Raw genomic sequence first — 9383 nt, 5'->3', positions numbered from 1 at the left:
ATCCACCGCTCCCTCATCAATACAATCATAGCTGAAATAATATATTTATAATGTGGACTGATATTCGAAACTATAGTTTAAATTAACTTTTTATACACATTAGAACCTTAAGAGTATGATATATTGTACTTTTTGTGTTTTTTGGTCTTGTATCCCTCTCTTGAGATTTTTAGCTAATAACTCAACTAAAATGTAAATAAGAATGTAAAACATCAACACAACAACATAGTCTGCCAATCTTTACAATAGTACGATACTGAAATATAACAATCCAGATACGCGTCGACTGGTACGCTACCACAGAAACAAACACAACTCCTAAAGACATTATCTAAAATATGGTAGCCGTTGTACTATTGGAGGTATTTTATATATACATTATCATTTCATAAGACATTATTACCTCCGCTGATATTGTCAGATGTATACTTGTCCTTGACCTTGGACGTTTTAATGTAAAAAAATATTCTGTTATCACAATATCATAAGCTTATTGTTACCAAAGCAACATGAACTAGTGACCTTATCTTCAACAATCAGCAGCTAATACTTCTAATATATTTGAAGTTTTTAGAACAATATGAGTAATACTGTTACCATAAGCAACACTCCCCAGTGCTCGTCTGCATGCTCAGAGGTGCATTAAGCACCTGACAACAGCTACAAACGTCTGTTCCTTGACCCTGTGCCTTGTTTCATGAGAAGAGCGGCTGTGATAAACATTGTTGCATCCCATTCGCTTCTGTATCGCCTAAAACCGTTATTAAGAATGTAATATTTCATTTCGGAGAGTTAATTCATGTTCTCAATAGACAAAGTGTTCAGCACAGACATGTATGGTGGCATATTTCTGAATACAATAATCATACAATTTTCATGAAATGTTTCTGAACCTTTCGAGAAAAAAAGTACTTTTCCGCTAAAAAATTGAATAAACTTCGTGAATTTAGGGAATGTTTTTTCGTGAAAAATGTATGTCGATTAGTACGCCAGTACTGCATAAGAGAACGTATATGACTAACTTCTGTTTTCTAAAAAACTTTCGCGAAAACCTTTTTATTTTCGAACAAACGTTTTTGTTGCCATATTTCTGCATTACGACTGGTTCGCGAAAACTATCTGCTATCTATCTAAGTGGATGCAGAACTATGCCACCTTGTTTACATGGACCTTAGACATCAGTATGTTTAATATTTTAATTATTTCTCCAATACAAAAAGTACTTAGTAGAAACAAGTTACTAGTGAAATAAGATTTGACACAGAGGTTAATTTTTGGAATAAAATTTTTCAAAAAGTTTAAGAATAAGACATAATTAAAAAATACCTTGTCAAAATAAGTTCTTCAGCATATAAAATCAGTTTAACAGAAAAATTATCTTTACTCTGTACCATAGTTCTGCTGAATTTTATATACAGTACATAATTTTTCTCCAGACTATTCAAATCTCAATTAGTCATAAGCAAAGTGTGTTGTTTTTTTCACGGTGGGGAAACCAAGAATGCACGTCAATAAAAAAGCCTCGCAAATGAGCTGAACACACCAAATTTACCGTCGATTCAGGTTAAGAACATTCTTGTAACTTTTTTATACTGCAGCTTTCGCCTCGATCCAGACAACGGTACCCTCCTGGATTCCTACTTTCTGCGGTAGTGTACCATGTTTCTGTATGCTTGGTTTTTGCTTGAAAAAACGCGAACAGTTGGCAAAGAAGGGTATGAGCTGTAACCACACTTTTGTCCTACAGAAAGTGAGTTTTGAACCGTACTTTTTCCCGTGAAATGAGGACAGATTTGACGTCGTATTTTATATCAGTGACTAGCAAATAGTCCACCATTTGTTTTATTTTGCAATTTACAAGGATATCTGCGATATTTTATTTGCAAAACAAACAACATTATTAAAATGAGAACGGCCACCTGACGACTTGTTGGAGAACATCCACACTCTTATTACGCATTATTGCAGTTATGCTTCCTAAAAAGCTGTTTCTTAGGCAGTCATAGCTACTTTGTTCAACCACATGTCGTCTATACAATACAATCAGCAGTTCCATACCATTTACCGCGCGGCTGTAGACGCAGTTACATAGATCATTAATCTTTGTGTATAGTGTGGCTTAAGGACACTGTGACAGATGATTGCACTAGGAAAAACATTATTTGATAACAAGACAAATTCCGCATAAAAGCCTGCACACAAAGTTTAAAAGCCGATAAGATGGATAATATTGTCTGTTATTTTGTTTAAATATATCCTCCAAAGTGCATACACCACGGATAGTTTAGTCTTTAACTTAATATTTAACTGTAGATATTTTTAAATCTTATTCACAAATGGAAGTTCTCTTCAAATATCAATACAATCCAACCTTATACATAAAAGGGCATATCACTTAGGGTGATTATGCACATTTGATAAACCGCAGAAAGGCATACAATGTATTATCATACGTATAACTAAGTGAGTTCTGCATACGGAAAGACCAATTTATTTAATTGAATGGCAATCCCATTGCCAACAATAATCTGAATAAGGCACTGCTCAATCGGGATCGATCAGACTTCAACTCATCCCTTTAACATTTAAAAAAACTGTCACCTGTTAGGGTGTTAACAGGCAAATTGTTGAGTCAATAAACATGACATACTTAAGTGATCACATCAGCTCATACCGTGCTCATGTAAGCCTAACAAAGCTGTCCAGTAGATAGCGCGCTCGACTATTTCGATGCTGGATAGTGAACTGGCACATCTGAGACCCTCGAGCTGTCACTGGAGTGTTTTAATGACTCCAATTGTGAGAAGATACTGCACCATAGCCTGTTTCCTATTCAAAAATATCAACTTAAAGAATAAGAGAGTAAAGAAATAAAATGTATCAAAACACTATAGAAGTATATGCCTAAGCAAAAAGGGCAATACGTCAGTAAATAAAATATGGGTACCAGAGTTTGCAGCTTGTGTCATATCTTGTAGGTGAATGTTGAACAACTATTTTTAAGTTGAATATCAATCCATTCCGTAATAACAGAGACAGCCGTGAAAGTGTCTCAAAACTTACCTAATTCTAAGTAAAAAAAGGGGGAATACTTAAATGAAAAATTGGTGCCGAGTTATGCACCTTTGCGTCATACTGTTTGGGTGATGAGTTGAACAACTATTTTGAAGTTTGAAATCAATCCATTCAGTCATAACATCAGAGTGGGAAAGTGCATCAAAACTTTAACCTAAACATTCTAAGTAAAAGGGGAAATAATTCATGAAAAATGGTCCAGAAATATGCAACCTTGTGTCATATGATAAGGGTAATGATGTTTGAACAATTGTTAAGTTTGAATCAATCCTTCATAATAACAGAGACAGAGTGAAAGTGCATAAACTTTAACCTGAAATTCTAAGTAAAAAGGGGATAATTTCTAAAAATTGTGCCATGTTACGCATCTTGTGTCATATGATGTGGTGATGAGGCTGACATTATTTTACAGTTGAATCAAATCCATTCAGTAGAACAGAGGTAGAGTGCAAGTGCAACCAACACTGAACCTGAATTCTTCATAAAAGGGTGAAATTCATGAAAAAAACTGGTGCCCAGAGTTATGCACCTTGTGTCCTATGATGTGGGTGATATGTTGAACACTATTTTAAGTTTGAATCACATCATTAATATAACAGAGATTAGAGTTAAAGTGCATCAAACTTTAACCTGAAAAATCTAAGTGAAAGGGGGATAATTCATGAAATATTGGTGCCATAGTACTGCCCTTATGTTCCAAGAATGATGTGGATGATGAGAGAGAATAATTATTTCAAGTCTGAATCAAATCCATCAAGTAATTACGAGAAAGATGAAAAAAGAGAAAGTGCACCAAAACTTTAACCAATGTGGGACGCGAAAGACGCCGACGCTGGGCGAGTAGTAAGCTCTCCTTATACTCGTATTGTCGATCTACAGAAAAAAATCATACCACTGAAAAGTTACTAGATTGCACTCACTGTTAACAAGACAGACACACATCAACAATCTATTTGCACCACGGCAGGAAGAGCTCAGTCTATGAACATATTATCCTTCTTGTGCAGGCTGATTTTTTCTATTTTGTTAATTGTAATTCGAAATTACTCGTAAACAAAAACAATCCTTAACTTTTGCTTTTCTCATACACATTACCAAGACGTGCATTACACTTATTTATTGAATAACCTGTTCACATGTTTAGTTTATCTGTATACACAGTTATTATCACAGTCACACCATTTTTTTAATCATACACGAAATAGAGCTCAACTGTGAATAACAACTTTTAATAACATCTGGATGCTTTTGTCGGCTTTGAAATAGTATTGTCAACCAAGAAAATGGGACTTGCTGTATCTGTATTCTAAAGGTACAATTTCTCTTAAAACAAGAACAAATAAAAGAGGACCATGATGCCCTGTATCGCTCCCCTGACATATTGACCTAAATATCATCAATAACATTTCTGACCAGTTACATACATTAATCATATGATCATAACTTTACCTTAAGAGTTACTAGCTTTTCCCTTTGATTTGACTTGGTGACCTAGTTTTTGGACCCACATGACCCAGACTCAAACTTGACTTAAAGATCATCAGATTAACAGTCTGATTAAGTTTTCATGAAGATTAAAGTCTAAATGTGGGCCTCTAGAGTGTTAACAAGCTTTTTCCTTTGATGTACCTAGTACCTAGTTTTGTAATCCCACCTGACCCAGATTTATTAACTTGTCCTATAGACATCAAGATTAATTTCTGACCAAGTTTCATTAAGATATGGGCTAAATGTGGCTCTAGTGTTAACAAGGCTTTCCCTTTGATTACCTGGTGACTAGTTTGACCCTAGATTACCCAGATATCAAACTCGTCCAATATTTTATTGACGGGTAACATTCTGAACAAGTTTTCATTATGATTGGGCCAATTGTGACCTCTAGAGTGTTAACAAAGCTTTTCCCTTGATCTAACCTGGTTGACCTAGTTTTTTTGACCGCCACTTAATAAGCCAGATTTGAATCTGATCGATGGATCATTAAGATGAACATTTTGAACCAGTTTCATTAAGATATGGGCATAAATGTGGCTTCTAGAGTGTAAACTAGCTTTTCCTTTGATTTGACCTCGTGACTGCTTGTTTTGATCCTACATAACCCAGATTCAGACTGGACTTGAGACATCAAGATGACAATTCTGAACAAGTTTCAGAAAGATATAGTCGTACTGTGAACCTCTACAGTGTTAACAAGCGTTTCCTTTGAGTTGCTTGGTGACCTAGTTTTTGTATCCAGATGACCCACTATCAAATGTGTCAAGTTTTTAGCTCTGAGTTAACATTCTACCAAGTTTCATAAAGATTGCAAAATTGTGACCTCTAGAGTAATTATTAACAGTCAAATTGTTTGAGACGGACTGATGAAACGGACATCGACACGGCTATATACAAAGCTCACCTTGTTTTGCAGTGGAAAAAGGTTTCATGTTCCCGGTCATTCTGATTGCTTTGGAACTCTAAATCAATTACATGTAATCTGCGGTCAAAGACCAACCTTGGACTAATTTTGTGTTTCCTCATCCCAAGCATCCTGGAAGTTATTGTCCAACAGAGCGCGCCGAAGGCTTACATTATAAGGATGGGAAGAAATTTTAAGAAAATTGACTGTGTAGCCCCAAAGGACTGGAACACAACAAAGGAAAAACTTCATTCAAAAAACAAATCATAAGTCCACAAAAAAAATAGTCAAAGTCTACCAAAAATTCCTTATCAGATATAGGTATTGGCAAAATATACACCTTAAAATTGAGGTACCATCCCATGTTGTACACAAAGTGGTCTCGGTTTTCCCGTACTGACGGCCATAATAAAAAAGTTTCAATATGCGATTTATGTAACATAAAAGGAGTAATTCAGCAAAAAAAAATTATTGTAAGTACAAAAAGAGACTGCCAAGAAAAACAGAGCACTGCAATGCAAGCATATACACAAACAAAGTCATATATCACTCTTTGACCTTAAGTGTGACCTTACCGTGAAGTGAGTCATCCTGAACAAAAAAAATGTGCTCTGCCCATCGTTTACAATTGATGAACATTTCTGCCAAGTTTCTCTTTGAAATCCTTCCAGCAGTTCAAGAGTTACAGATCAGCCGAACAAACTGGATATGACTTTGACCCCTAAGTGGGGACCTTGACCTTGAAGCAGTCATCCGGAACATGCGCTCTGCACGTCGTCTTGGTGTGGTGAACATTGTGTCAAGTTTTTCTTTGAAACCCTCAGGGTTCAAGAGTTACCGAGCTGACCTGAAACACTGATATGACCTTTGGACTCCGAAGTGTGACCTTGACCTGAAATCCTTCAAGGGGTTAAAGAGTTCAGAGCGGACACAAAAGTGCTAACGGACAGACAGACACCAGCGTCATAACATAACACGCGTCCCCTTCGGGCCTATAAAAACCGTTTTAACAGAACCGTTTTTTATTTGTTTGAAATTTTAAACATCACCAGACACAGATAATTCATATGGCGACTTTCCAGTTTAATGGTGGAGGAAGACCCCCAGGTGCCCCTCCATGCATTATTTTAAGAACCCGCGGGTCAGTGTGACCTTTACCTGTGACCTACCTGACCGTAACCTCATGAGGGGTCACCTGCTGATCATAATCAACTCCCTAACATTTTTCATGATTCCTGCTCAAGCCATTCTCAAGTTATAATCTGAAAAACTTTCACTATTTTGCCTTATTGTGTACCTTGACTACTGACCTCAAAGTAAACTTGACCTTTATTTCATGATGTAAAACAACTACACCTGTGTACCAAACTTAATCATCCTAGCTCAAGTCTATTCGGAAACGTTCAAACTGTTCGAGTCACTGTGACCTTGACCTTGTCTTTGTTGACGCTCAATTTGACAACCTGTATTTTATATCAGTTACGCCTGTGTTACAAAAGCTATTATCCGGCCAAGCTTGGCAGTTTTCTTCACTTTGACCTACTGACCCCAAAGTCCGTCTGACCTGTACTATGTCCTAAAAATCTTTATTCGGTCAAAGCTTTTTCATGTTTCATGCTGGAAGCCATGAAAACCAACCTACTGACTGAAAGACGACAAGCTTACTACATGGGGGTAGTAACAGAACATTCTCTTTAAAATCTCATGAAAAATATTTACTTTACTGTAACTATGTATTAAATTTAGTAGACCTTCTTTACAAAATAACCAGAAACAATTATCTAAAATAAGATTAATGAAACGTTAGTATTTTTATGAGAATATGATGCCCATGGGCATATGTCTAGCCCGCCAGCTGTCAAAGGACTTGGAGTTGCACATGACACTCCTTGTCTCATGAGGCAAACATTTTTGTTATGCCAATAAAAAAAGATTGCAAAAAGTTACTATAATTTATTTAGACAGTACAACAAAGGAACTTAATTAAAAAAAATAATTACAAACAATAGCTGTCTCCATAGATGACACCACATGCCCCTGTGCACTTTTAATGATGTAGAGTTAAGGACCTTTGACCCTACGCTGAGCTGGTCGTGCGCACGACATGTCGTCTTACTGTGTCACACATTCATGCGTAGTTATTTTAAATCATGCATGAATTACAAGAGATGGACCGGAAATGCCCATCAATGCACTATCATGAAAAATACTTTAACGTCTAAGTGTGACCTTGACCTTTGAGCTAACGGACTGGGTCTTGGCCGACATGTCGTCTTAACGTAGTAGCACAATTCAATGCCAAGTTTATTTGAAAATCCAACCATGAGATGACAAGATATGGACCGGACACGCTCATCAATGCATCTAATCCTTTAATGTCTAATTGGTGACCTTGACCTTGAGCTATGGGACATGGGTTTTGCGTGCGACAACGTTCGTCTACTGTGGACACATCATGCCAAGTTAGTTGAAAATCCATCCCATCGATGACAAGATATTGGACCAGACACGCCCATACTGCCATCCTTTAACGTCCTAAGTGTGACTGATCTTTGATCTACGGACCTGGTCTTGCGCGCGACATGTCGTCTACTGTGGTAAGCACTTCACGCCAAGTTATTTGAAAACCATCCATCGATGACAAAGAATATGACCAGACATCCCATCAATGCCTATCCTTTTAACAGTCCTAAGTGTACCTTGAACCTTTGAGCTACGGACCTGGACTTGCGCGTGACATGTCGCTTATGTTTACACATTCATATGCCATATAATTTGAAAATCCCTCATCATGACAAAGCTATTGACCAGACACTAAAATTGCGAGACAGACAGACTCGACAGACGTGTCAAAAACTATAGACGCCGACCTTCGGGGGCATAAAAAAAATATATAAAAAAATTCTAAGTCCACACAAAAATCCCACCAGCAGAGATAGTTCAAAATACACCTGACAATTGGATGTAACATGCATGTTGTACTACAGAACAGTGGTCTTGATTTTTCCGCTATGACCAGTAATAAAAAATTACAAATGTAAGCTATTTAATAGTAACAAAGGGAAGTAACTCTAGGATCTATATGCAAGCCACTGTCGCTGATATGACAAGTGTGCCAAGTTACATCAAAATCCCTCCATGCATGAAGAGGAAAATGCTCCGGACAATCATTTTTGGATTTGACCGTTGACCTGTAAGTGTGGACCAATTGGCCTTTGAGATAGAACCTGGGGTTTGTGGCATGACCTCCGTCTCACTGAGGTTAACATTATACCAAATGATACAAGATTGCTCCATGCATTTCCAATATGGTCCCTGTACAAAAAACAAATCCGACAGACGCACCATGCACATTCACCGACAGCCTTTGGGACACTATGTCTTTGCTTTCCGACAGCGGGCTCGACAATAACAAAACCAATGTAAATACATTACATCTTTAAGTAACAGAACAGAGCTTCGTCAATCACTGACTGTTCTCAAATAAATTTTAGTTTCCAAGAAATCCTAATTCCTATCCGCCTTAAAAGTTTTTTTTTTATTCAAGTTCTCTTGTTTTCTGTCTTTCATATTTTCTGTTGTTCTTTCTTGCTTTTCAAGTATACTGGTTTGTTGACCTTCCATTTGTAGCTGATCGGCCTCAGAAGTAAACCTTAAACCCAATCCACATTGTAAATTGTAAAGAGACGCCCAACCAACTTTCATAAATATCCCATGAAAAATGTGACCTCCAGAGTGGTCCACAGCAAAGTTTACGCCTCACGCACAGACTGATGGACAACGGCTGCAGCGCGATGCACCAAACCTCACCCCACTTGTCACTTTGTAACAGATTAGCTAAAAAAATCAATATCTGAGAACCCGCTTCCCGCCGGAATACTAAACGGTAACACAATAAAACCATTGTTGATGT

Source organism: Mercenaria mercenaria, chromosome 14 (assembly GCF_021730395.1).
Source record: "Mercenaria mercenaria strain notata chromosome 14, MADL_Memer_1, whole genome shotgun sequence".
NCBI classification, from domain to species: Eukaryota; Metazoa; Mollusca; class Bivalvia; order Venerida; family Veneridae; genus Mercenaria; species Mercenaria mercenaria.
Note: the sequence above shows the minus strand (reverse complement) of the source record.